The sequence below is a fragment of the Somniosus microcephalus genome, unplaced genomic scaffold (assembly GCF_052327205.1).
Source record: "Somniosus microcephalus isolate GS21.2 unplaced genomic scaffold, FLI_Smic_1.0 unresolved_chr1, whole genome shotgun sequence".
NCBI lineage: Eukaryota > Metazoa > Chordata > Chondrichthyes > Squaliformes > Somniosidae > Somniosus > Somniosus microcephalus.
This window is the reverse complement of record NW_028225179.1, coordinates 133,679,436-133,692,163: the sequence shown is the minus strand read 5'-3', so window position 1 is coordinate 133,692,163 and position 12,728 is coordinate 133,679,436. Positions and strand designations below refer to the sequence as shown.

The 12,728-nt window shown below is 48.2% G+C and overlaps 1 protein-coding gene across 1 annotated transcript in view; it reads right to left on the bottom strand.

The window, feature by feature from the left end:
- LOC147095880 (guanine nucleotide-binding protein-like 1) overlaps nucleotides 1-12,728 on the bottom strand; it is a 176,426-nt gene that overhangs the window by 61,328 nt on the left and 102,370 nt on the right. The window lies entirely within an intron of this gene.

The following is a 12,728-nucleotide window of genomic DNA, read 5'->3' as shown; positions in this document are numbered from 1 at the left end:
TGGTCAAAGAGGTAGGTTTTAAGGAGCGTCTTAAAGGAGGAGAGAGCGGTAGAAAGGTTTAGGGAGGGAATGTCAGAGCTTAGGACCTAGGCAGCCGAAGGTATGGCTGCCAATGGTGGAGCGATGAAAATCGGGGATGGGCAAGAGGCCAGAATTGGAGGAGCGCAGAAATCTCAGAGGGATTTGAAAGCAAGGATGAGAATAGTGTTATACAGCATTATTTAAAATAAAGTTCTGCCGACAGTTTCCCTTCCTCCTCTGAAGGTGTTGGCTCTTGCAGGTTCTGCGCATGGGGACAGCCGGTCATTCAGCCCCTCAAGCCTCCTCCGCTATTCTACAAGATCATGGCTGATATGTATTTTAACTCCATTTACCCGCTTTGGTTCCAAACTTTTAATAATAAACCGTAACAAAAAATGGATCAATCTCAGTTTTGACATTTTCCATTGGCCCCCAGCCTCAACAGCTTTTTGGGGGAGAGAGTTCCAGATTTCCACTGAACATTGTGTGAAGAAGTGCTGCCTGACATCACCCCTGAACGGCCTGGCTGTAACTTGAAGGCTATGCCTCCTTGGTCTGGACTCGCCCTCCCGCCCTGCCCCGCCACAAAAGAGGAAATAGTTTCTCTCTGGCTACCTGATCAAATCCATTAAATCAGCAAAGCCATACTTAGCACAAAGGAAGATGGTTGTGGTGATTGAAGGTCAACCATCACAGCCCCAGGACATCGCTGCAGGAGTTCCTCAGGGCAGTGTCCTAGGCCCAACCATCTTCAACTGCTTCATCAATGAACTTCCCTCCAACATAAGGTCAGAACTGGGGATGTTCGCTGATGACTGCACAGTGTTCAGCGCCATTCACAACTCCTCAGATAATGAAGCAGTCCATGCCCACATGCAGCAAGACCTGGATGGCATTCAGACTTGGGCTGATAAGTGGCAGGTGACATTCGCACCAAAGAAGTGCCAGGGAATGACTATCTCCAAAAAGCGAGAGTCTAAACACTGCCCCTTGACAATTAAATGGCATTACCATCGCCGAATCCCCCACCATCAACAGCCGGGGATCACCATTGACCAGGAACTTAACTGGACCAGTCACATAAATACTGTGGCAACAAGAGCAGGTCAGTGGCTAGGTATTCTGCGGTGAGTGTCTCACCTCCTGACTCCCCAAAATCTTTCAACCATCTACAAGGCACAAGTAAGAAGTGTGATGGAATACTCTCCACTTGCCTGGATGAGTGCAGCTCCAACAACACTCAAGAATCTCGACACCATCCAGGACAAAGCAGCCCGCTTTATTGGCACCCCCTCTGCCACCTTCAACATCCACTCCCTCCACCACTGGCGTACCGTGGCTGCAGCGTGCACCATCTACAAGATGCATTGCAGCAACTTGCCAAGGCTACTTCGGAAGCACCTCCCAAACCCGTGACCTCTTCCACCTAGAAGGACAAGGGCAGCAGACGCATGGGAACACCACCACCTCCAAGTTCCCCTCCAAGTCACCCATCATTCTGACTTAGAAGTATATCGCTGATCCTTCATTGTCGCTGGGTCAAAATCCTGGAACTCCCTACCTAACAGCACTGTGGGAGTACCTTCACCACACGGACTGCAGCGGTTCATGAAGGTGGCTCACCACCTTCTTCTCAAGAGCAATTAAAGATGTGCCATAAATGCTGGCTTTGCCAGCGACGCCCACATCCCATTAAAAACGAATAAAAAAGGAACTATCTTAAACACGTCAAAACAGGCCAATTAGATTTGGTGCAGACCAAAAGGTCACGGGTTCGGTCCCTGATCGGCGCTGAGTTTCGCTGGACACATCCGAGGCAACAATGCAGGATCTGCAACAGCCTCCGAGCCCCTGGGTTAGGGAGGGTAAAACATGAATCAGCCGTGGCTCAGTGGGTACCACTCTCACCTCTCGAGTCAGAAGGTTCTGGGTTCAAGGCCCACTCTAGGGACTGGAGCACAACAATCTAGGCTGACACTCCCGGGCAGTACTGAGACACTCTGCACTGTCGGAGGTGAAGTCTTTCGGATGAGACGTTAAACCCAGGCCCCGTCTGATTTCTCGGGTGGACGCAAAAGATCCGATGGCACTATTTCGAAGAAGAGCAGGGGAGTATCTCCTGGGCAATATTTATCCCTCACACCAACATCACAAAAGGAACAGATTATCCGGTCATTATCTCATTGCTGTTCGTGGAATCATGCTGTGTGCAAATTGGCTGCCGCGTTTCCTCCAGAACCACAGTGACTGCACATCAAAAGTACTTTAGTGGATGTAAGGCGTTTTGGGACGTCCTGAGGTGGTGAAAGGTGCTATATAAATGCAAGTTCTTTTTATTTCAGGCTCAGGAGCGGGTTTGCTGACAATTTGTTTTCTCTCTATTGTTGAACAGCCGGCTGATGCTCCTTGCCTAGGACCACACATGCAGAATGACCACTTGGACGAGGGACTGAGGAGACTGCAGTGATTAGAGTACCACACCCCAACAAAGGATCGGCTCCTTTAGAACAGGACAGGAGAACATCGGGAAATAAACGTTTACAAATCAGAGGGGGAGGGACATTTTTGATGAACTCAGCCGGGGAATCTCAGCCACCTCACTCCCTCTGCTGCCGAGCGGCCCCGCGTCACAGTGTTGCCCCGCCCCCAACAATGGTCAGCTGACGTCATCGAACTCGGTCCGCCCCAGGGATTGAACCGACCAACCGAGCCACCAGGAGAGCTCTTCAATGTAACACAAGGGGGAAAGGGGGAAGAGAGAGAGAGAAGCGGGATAGAACACCGCTGAAGTCAGACTGCTCCAATCAGAGCCCGAGGTTTTCAGCCATTTCTGGCAGGTTCGAATGACCTGATGTTGACCCTCTCTGATTCCACCAACAGTGACAGGCACCAACTGGACTGTTTTCTCCGTGCCTTTCCCCCATGGCAGTCACAGTGGATACATTTAGCTGCCCTACACGTTATCTGTGTGACTTTCAATACATGAACGGCAGGAATTTGTATTTCTGTGCTGGAGTGCTTCAAGGGGAGGCATCATTTCAAATGGCGCGCACTCATTTATTTTTGTCCTTTCCGAACATTACCCCCCTCCTCTCTTGCAGCTGCACCTTTCTCCTGGGGAATGGTCACCTTCTAGTGCCTCACCAACGCGGCCTGTTCTTGGTGCGTGAACCCAGAACGCCGAGTGCCTTCAGGCTGCTCGACTGATTGGGACATCAGGGCCATGCCCGATCCTGCCCACCCCCGATATCCACACGCACCACATCCAGCAGGGGTTCGCTGGCTGGCAGTCGGAAGAGGGTAGTCTGGCTGACTAGCCCTACCCCAGCCCTAGCGTTAGTCTGGCCGAGACCAGGCTAACTCAGCACAGGCGTGGAGTCAAACCTGGGACCTTCTAGCCTGTGGGCTGGCTCAGCTACACGCTGCTTGTAACACGAGTCAGCGGCGGACCTTTTACAACATTCATTCAGTAAAAGGTGGGTTGTGCTGCAATGTAAACAATGGCTGTCCAAGGTGATGAAAACACAGTCCCTATACTTACAAAGAACAATTTTTTGTCTGTTTACTCGAGGCAGGACTGTGACAAGAGGGAGATAACTGACCCCACCCTTGAGCGTGCCTGTAAATAATGGGTTAATTTACAGCCTTTTAAAGGAACTGATGGAAGGGAGAATGTAGTGCATGTTGAAATTGTCCTTCTGACTGTGGGGGTTGGTTTGCGACATGGGAACGTAGGAACAGGAGTTTGCCATTCAGCCCCTCGAGCCTGTTCTGCCATTCTATTAGATCGTGGCTGATCTGTATCTGAAGTCCATCAACCGGGTTGTTTCCAAATCGCTTAATACCCTTACCTAACAAAAATCTACCAATCTCAGTCTTGACATTTCCAATTGATCCACAGCCGTCACAGCTTTTTGGGGAGAGAGTTCCAGATTTCCACTACCCCTTGTGTGAAAAAGTGATTCTTGACCTCACCCCTGAATGGCCTTGCTCTGATCTTCAGGTTATGCCCCATTGCTCTAGACTCCCTCCAACAGAGGAACTAGTTTCTCTCTCTATCTACCCTGTCAACTCCTTTAATCATCGTAAACACCTCAATTAGATCAGCCATCAATCTCCTATACTCGAGGTAATACAAGCCTAGTCTCTGCTGCCTGTCCTCGTAATTTAACCCTTTTCACCCCATTATCATTCTGGTGAATCTGCGCTGCACCCCCTCCAAGGCCACTATAACACTCAGCTCTGTTCAATTAATCCAATAGGTTCAGTTTCAAACACAACTCCAAGCAGGAGAAGCCCCTTTAGGAGCCTGTATTGGGATTATCCTACGCCTAGTGTCATGATACTGGACAGAACATAACAACACACTTATATATCCGGCTCTTCACCAAATCCTGTCCAAAGCCACAATAACCTGTTTAAAGACATGTACCGAGTGCAATTTGAGTGAAATTTGTGCCCAGATTGCCGATTGTGCCCAAAGCAGAGACCCTGCCCCAGTGTTAGTAAAGCGCGCTCTACCGCCTCACTCTGTTGAATTGAGACTCGTTTTCCCCACCCCTGACCTTGAAACTGTTGAAAACCTTAAACTCTCTCAATTTTCCTTCCCCCTCCCATCCAAACTTGGCATCACCAAGCAACTACTTCCAGATTTACCTGATCTCTCCCCCATTGCTTTTAACCTCAGTGGTGACCCAGACTACGGACCTTGGCTCCTTTCACTCAGGTCTTTCAATTAAAAGCAAATGTAACCCCACTGTTTAAGAAAGGCGGGAGAGAGAAAACGGGGAACAACAGACCAGTTAGCCTGATATCAGTAGTAGGGAAAATGCTAGAATCTATTATTAAGGACGTGGTAACAGGGCACTTAGAAAATAATAATAGGGTTGGGCAGAGGCAACATGGATTTATGAAAGGGAAACCGTGTTTGACGAATCTGTTAGAGATTTTTGAGGATGTAACTAGCAGACTAGATAAGGGGGCACCAGTGGATGTTGTGTATTTGGATTTTCAGAAGGCATTCGATAAGGTGCCACACAAGAGGTGATTAAACAAAATGAGGGCTCATGGGGTTGGGGATAATATACCAGCATGAATTGAGGATTGGTTAACGGAAAATTTCACTCAGATGGTGGTGAATGTTTGGAGTTCAGTATCCCAGAGTTCTGTGGAGGCTCCGTCGTTAAGTATATTCAAGACAGAGATCATTAGATTTTGGGATATTAAGGGAATGAAGGGATATGGGCATAGTGCAGGAAAGTGGAGTTGAGCTAGAAGATCAGCCATGATCTTATTGAATGGCAGAGCAGGATCGAGGGGCCGAATGGCCTCCTCCTGCTCCCATTTCTTAAGTTCTTATATTCTTATGCTCTAAAAGAATAGTTTGCCAAAAAGCAATGGGTTCAGATAGACTTCCACAGTAACTACACTTCAAAAGCATATCCTTGTCTGATATGCGTTTTGAGATGTCCTGAGGGAGTGAAAGGCGCTATATAAATGCAAGTCTCTGTTTTTTAATGCATTTAAAACAATACGGGGGTAAAAGTGGACATTCAATGTTATTGGAGTCAAGGGACGGGAATATTGTTTATAAATGCAGGAAAATTCCCTCCCTCACACCATCCTCACCTGCACCTTGCACTGGTCCAGAGTCAACAGCCAATCATAACATAATTCCTGATGACTGTCCCACCACCTGGCATCGGATTGGTTCACACCGGGTAGCCCTGGTCCACTGGTGTCAAATATCCGGGTCGGCGGGCTTCCCCTCAGAGGCGGGACTGGTGACCGGCTCATTTTCCCGAGTTTCCCCACCCCTCCCCCACCTCCCACAGACCTTGAGAGGTGGATCAGTTGCAGTGGGACTGTGTAAAGCCGCTCTTTCCCGGGGGCTCTGAGGCCTTTTCCGGGATCCTCTCCTCTCCTCACTGCCCCGCTCTCCGCGCTTCTCACCAGCTGCTGTAGAGCTGCGCGCGCACCCCTCCTCCCGCTGGCGCTCGCTGATGGGCCAATTTATAACCCTAACCCCGAATCCCAACCTCTCCCACTAATCCTAACCCTAAGGACAAATCAACCCGAACTCCCTAACACTAGCCCCTAACCTGAACATCCTAACCACTTGCCATAATCAATAACCCCACTCCTAACAATGAACCCCAATCCTAACCATGAACCCTGACCCTAACCAATGTTCCCTGTATGTTGAGCCTTGTTATTCATGGCCTGTTTCATTTATTGCACGGTCCCTTTAGAAACATAAAAGAAGAAACATAGAAGATAGGAGCAGGAGTAGGCCATTCGACCCTTCGAGCCTGCTCCGCCATTCAATGAGATCATGGCTGACCATCCAAATTCAGTACCCTGTCCCTGCCTTCTCCCCATATCCCTTGAGCCTTAAGAAATATATCCAACTCTGTTTTGAATATATTTAATGAACTGGCCTCCACCACCCTCTGTGGCAGAGAATTCCACAGGTTCACCACTCTCTGGGTGAAGAAATTCCTCCTCATTTCAGTCCTAAATGGCTTACCCCTGATCCTTAGACTATGACCCCTGGTTCCCCGTGCACGCGTGATATTTAAATTTCCGTGCACGCGTGATATTTACGATGGAGAATCCTGTGAGCGGCCTGTGCGGGACCTTTCCCATTGGTGCATAGCCGTGCAGTTTAGACAGAACATTGATCCTAACCAGTATCCATAATCCTAATCCTAACCCCAAACCACTATCCCTAATCCTAATCCTAACCACTATCAGTAACCCTTTCCTCTAGCCCTGACCCTAATCTGTAAACCTAAACCGTGCGGTGTCAATGGTGTGACGCAGGGCTGGGTTGTGATGTCACTAATCATTGACATGTCACTGGTGATGCGGGTCGGCCACGTTCTCAATAGCCACTCCGAGCCGGGGGATAAAGATCAACCAAAGAAACCTTGAAAGAAATCCGAGGGGAATTACTTCATTTCGACAGTGAAGGTTCCAGAGTAAAGCTCGCAGATTGCTATGGAGAGGAAGGGCTCCTCTCTCTCTGTCTTCTTGCAGTTTTGCTCCCCGCTACGGATGGTCCAGAGATCATGCTTACAATGTGTGCAGCAGAGATGTTTATGTGCTTGTGGGTTATAGCTAATAATCACTGAGACAGCCTGTTGTGGTTGTATAACTGATTAGGAATACAGGAAGTCAAACAAGACAGGAGCAGTCCTGACCAGAATGGAAGGTGGCTCATTCTCAGGCCCACTCTGACTTTGTGAGCTTTCTGTTGGGACTCACCCTCCTCATGGTCAACACACATTCCAGGGCGAAATGATAGAAATGTTTAAAATGGTGAACAATGGGAATGGGGTGGATGGAAGCAGCGTGTTTCCAGTGTTTGAGGGGTCAAGACGAGGAGTCATAGGTACACGGTTAAATGTAAGAGATTTAGAACAGTGATTAATAGAAACTTCTTTACACAGAGAGCTGTGAGGCTGTGGAATTCACTTCCAGGGCTATTGGTTGGAACACAATGCTCTGCAGTTACAGATGGTCCTCATGTTTTTACCCAAGACAGGCCTCAGCCCAGTCATTTGCTCCGAATGTTGATGCAGTGGTTCAAGCTAAGAGATGCCGGGAGCGGCAGTAGCAGTAAATAAAATCGAAATATAAGTAAGTTCGAATATAGTTTATCTTCGTCTATTTCTATTATAATAAATTTTGCTGAATGTGGCCCATGCCAAGTGTCAGATTTCAGATCAGGCCCAATGTGAAAAGAAAGGAAGGAAGGAAGAAAGGAAGGACTTTTACCTACACCTGAGAGGGCAGACAGGCCCTCGGTATAATGACCTCGATATTAACCCAGAGCCGAGAATGGAGGTTGTGGGGGGCGGGGGTGCTGGTGGGGGCGGGTGGGGGGGCTCTGCGGTGAGCTTCGGGCCCTCAACATCGCGATATGAAGAAGCATTTGAATTTTGCTGCTGGGTTTGGTGTCTCCACTGCTCCACAGAGAGGAAAGATTGCCCTCGTTTCACAAATGCCGCCCTTGATGCTCTGCTCCGTGCTGGAAAGGCCAGGAGGGAGGTGCTGTTCCCCACTAGCGTAAATAAGAAAACTGCTGCCATCATAGAGAAGGCCTGGGTGGAGTTAGCAGAAGTGAGCAGCAGAAGTGTGACCATGAGGTCCTGGATTTAGTGCCACAAAGTCACTTTCTCATTATATGGCCTGTCTTGGTTGTGTTTTTGTTTGTGTATCCAGGACCAGAACAGATCGCCAGGACCGCGGGAGCCTGCCCCCATCCCGGATAATGTCAGCAATACATCAATCATTTCTTCGCTCACCTTCTGAATGAGACAAAAATTTCAGAGCTGCAGTCAATTCTGGCAAGAAATACTTTTGGGTATATCACAGGTGTGAGGCAGAAATTTGTCTTCAATTAACCTGAATATTGGGTGAGGTGTATAACAGGCGGCCCAGGTGATACCGCGCATTTTGCACTGCCGCTCAAGTTAATTTGGTCCCCACTGGGTGTTATCCGGAATAATTTACTCTCACCTTCGGTATACAGAGATTGCTGTGTTCTCCAGGAATCCATCGAACATTTTGATCTAGTATTTAACTTTATACAAAATGGAGACATAGAATTGAGTGCAGTGATTTATTTTATTATCAACTGCTGGCATCTGGTCAAATACATGAATATTTATAAATGATAAGGTGTACAGCTGCAAAGTCAGTCCGCTATAAAGGTGTGATGAAATAACTGTGTGTTTTGGCATTTGTATTGTCTGTTGTTGTTGTATTTGTTAATGTCTGGAATGTTCTACAGGTGTAACCACTAATGCTCCTCCCTAGCCCCGCCCCTCTGGATCCTCCGGATTGGTGTGAGTCTTACTTATAAGAGCTGGGTCTTACTCATAAGGGCTGGGTCGGTGATGAATGATGGTTGCCCTGTGTTAACTTGATGCCATGTTCTTACTTAATAAAAGCCTTTAGTTTTAAGCTTTAACCTCTTGGATTCAGGCCGTTATTTGGCACATCAAAAGGGCAGCCGCTTATTTGTCCGCAGACACACTTTATGTTTTATCTCATGTTTCCTGCCTTAACTTTGGAGGAAAATCGGTGCAAACCCCGGAGAAACGGAGTAAACGGCCGTACAACTTAGGGCGGGAGATTGGGAGAAACCCCATTTAAAATTTACATCATGAATTTCCTGGTTTGACGCTGAATATAAAGTACGGAGGCCTGGGATTCAGTATAGATTACCTCGCTGGAACTTAGCATCATAAGAACCTTTTTAATGACGAGATTGATGTTCCTGCAATGCCACTCAACCTCACTGATCCAGAAAGGAAATAATTTAAACTGTGGAGTCTCTTTCATGCAGGTAGTAAAATGTTGTTAGAGATTTATAACATTTACAATTTAAATTGTTAAAATGTTTTTCTTACTTTTCCTTTCTGTAACTTTTTTCTCTCTCTCTCTCTTAATCCAATCTTTCTTTCCCTCTCTTTATTTCTCTTTCTGTACCTGATTTGACTCTAATTCACCCCATTTCCTTCTCTGTCATTCCTCTGCTTCTTTCTCAATTCTTAAATCTCATTTGTTAATTAGACAGACTGTTGGTCCTGTCATTGACCCAGGTCCCAGATGCCCCGCTGTCCTCGCCGTATTGTTAACAGCCCGCACTTACAGCAACTTGCGGGGCAAAATTTTCTCGAGCTTAAGGGTGAGGGAAAAAGTCGCCCTAACGGGCAAACCGTGAGATGTCCCGCTCCAGCAAATTCTGGACCATTAGGTCCCAGTTCTTGTTTTCAGTTCTACAGTGTCGGCCTGTATTCGTGAGCACAAGTGTGCCTGTGTTTTGTGATGTTCGGGTAAGCGTGTCACCCATTGTATAGTGGTAGACATGTCATGCCTCTTGTACGGCTGAATGGGCCTCATTGGGAAGAATATATGAATGGTCTGAGCTGTGATTTGCTAGGAAATGGACGTGTTTATTTGCAACACCAAAACCTCTGATTGGTCCCCTTGGCTGACAGGTCCTGATTGCTGATTGGTCCTCTTGGAGGATAAGACACACCCAGTAGTGTCTCTGGAATGTGTAATTAGATCCTCCCTGCCTACGTAATCAGTTACTTTCCAAAGTGTAATTCGAGCCATTCTGACTGCCTACTCCAGACAGAACAGAGCTCACTTGGAATAGACAGGGCTCACCCTCGCAGGCTAAGACCTTCTCCCACCCGCAAACAAGTCCCTGCCCCCACCGCCCAAGTTTCTGACTTACTCCTCCCAAGTTTCCGACATTCTTTTTCCGCCCAAGTTTCTGACCTCCTCCCCCCCACCCCCCACCCCGCCCGAGTTCCTGAGCTCCTCCCCCTGCCCAAGTTTTGATCGTCTCTCTCCCAAACCGGAATCCTGACCTTCTCCCCCTGCCCAAGAGCCTCACCCCCACTCCGCCCCCCCCCACCCCGCCCCCCCCACCTCCGCCGGATTCATGACTTTCTCCCCCCAACAAGTTCCTGACCTCCGCCCCCCACCCCATAGATGGGATATTGTGTGTGGGTCACGGATTGTTTACAGTTTTATTAAATATGAAGTGAATAGTGACAGTGTCGTGACTTCCATATTTCGTCCAGTCCAATGATGTCACTTGCTACAGTCGCACTGAGCTTTCCGAGAATTCAACCAGGTCTAGGGGGAGGAGAGGGAGAACATGGTGCCGGTGTAAAGGGGGTGGGGTTGGAAGAACCTGATCCATCTGACCATCTGGATCACGTTCTTCCCCCATCCCACTGTGCTCTCCGTACTCTTTACCCCCACCCCAGAGTTCCTGACCTCTCTCTCTCTGATTCCCTCCGATTCCTCCTCTCAGTCTCTCTCTCCCCCTTCAATTCCTCTCTCTATATTTTTCTCTCCCCCTCGGATTCCCCCTCTCTCTATCTCCCCCTTCAATTCCCTCCTGCTCTCTCTCTCTCTCTCTCTCTCTCTCTCTCTCACACTCTCCCTCTCTCTCTCTCTTTCTCTCTGTCTCTCTCTCCCCCTCCTGCTCTCTCTCTCTCTCTCTCTGTCTCTCTCTCCCCCTCTCTCTCTCTCTCTCTATCTCCCTCTCTCTCTCTCTCTGTCTCTCTCTCCCCCTCTCTCTCTCTCTCTCTCTCTGTCTCTCACTCTCCCTCTCTCTCCCTCTCTCTCTGTCTCTCTCTCCCCCTCCTGCTCTCTCTCTCTCTCTCTCTCTCTCCCCCTCTCTCTCTCTCTCTCCCCCTCTCTCTCTCTCTCTCTGTCTCTCTCTCCCCCTCTGATTCCGATGGAGAGAGTTCCCGGTTTCCACTACACTTTGTGTGACGAAGTGTTTCCTGACATCACCCCAGAATGGCCGAGCTCTAATTTGAAGGTCAGGCCCATGTATTCTGGAATCCCCACCAGAGGAAATAGTTTCTGGCTTCCTATCAAATCCTCTAAAAATTTTAAACATCTCAATCAGTTCACCTCTAAATCTTCTATTTTCGACAGAATACAAGCCCAGTCTGTGCAACCTGTCCTCATAATTTAACCCTTTTAGCCCCAGTACCATATGGTGAATCTGCACTGCACCCCTTCCAACTCCAATATATCCTCCCTGAGGGGCGATGCCCAGAAGTGAAGTCAGTATTCCAGGTGGGAGGTTATGGATCAACAGGAACCCATCTAAAGGACATTTGACTCCGAGTCGAGAAAATTATTCTAACCTGAGAGGGACTATTATTATTTTTATTCATTCCCGGATGTGGGCATTGCTGACAAGGCCAGCATTTTTTGCCCATCTCTAGCCCGGGAATCCCTACAGAACGGCACCGGTACGATGGGCCGAGTGGCCTCCTTCTGTGCTGTGATTCGATGATTGGATGAACTGTTTGCTTCTGTCCCCCGCCTGTCAGACCCGAAGGGTCAGTGCCAAGACCAGGGCTGCTCACTCTGTACCTGAGCGGCTGGATATTGTCAACACTTCCCGAAAACTCTCCCCTCGCTTTTTAAAATGTTCTTTTGGGTTCATTCTTACTGAAATGTGTGTCGATCTTTAGATGAAACGGCTCAATGTTTAACAATAACACAGATATCCTGCATTGTAGCCCAGGACAGCCGAGGGGAGCATTCTCCGTCTTCCCTTTGTGTGAATGGGATTCCGGATCAGACCACAATCGTGAATCAAAGCAGGGCCAACTGCAATGCTCAGATTTATAGCCATATAAATAAATAGATGGATACTATTCTGAAATTAATACAGGAAAACATTATTCAAAATTTATACCAGTTGAATTAATTTATCTCTGATGCTTTTGTCTTGTTTCCGGTACAGACTGGTTTACAATCAGAATTTGTGTTTGATTTGTGGTAAATCTGTAAACGGGCTCCGTGACACATTTCAAAAGCAGATTCAGAGACTCCCCTGAGTTGAACAGACCCATCGCCCTGCGGCTCAGAACTAGGGAGAAAATCGCCCAAAACATTGGCTCACACTCGGTCCCGCTCGGTTGATGCAGAGTGGATTGTTCCGCAATGTACTTGGCAGATAATTGTGGCGGATCCGGTTGTAAGGAGCTCACACCAGGATCTGCACCATTGAAGAGGGGGGGGGATATAGTCATTCGGGGTTTAATGGGGGCAGTCGCCAGCTGTCGGAAGCAAACACCAACATCTGCACGGATAACGGTGGCTGCTCAGATCAACATCTGCGCGGATAAAGAGAGGGGATTTAGGGA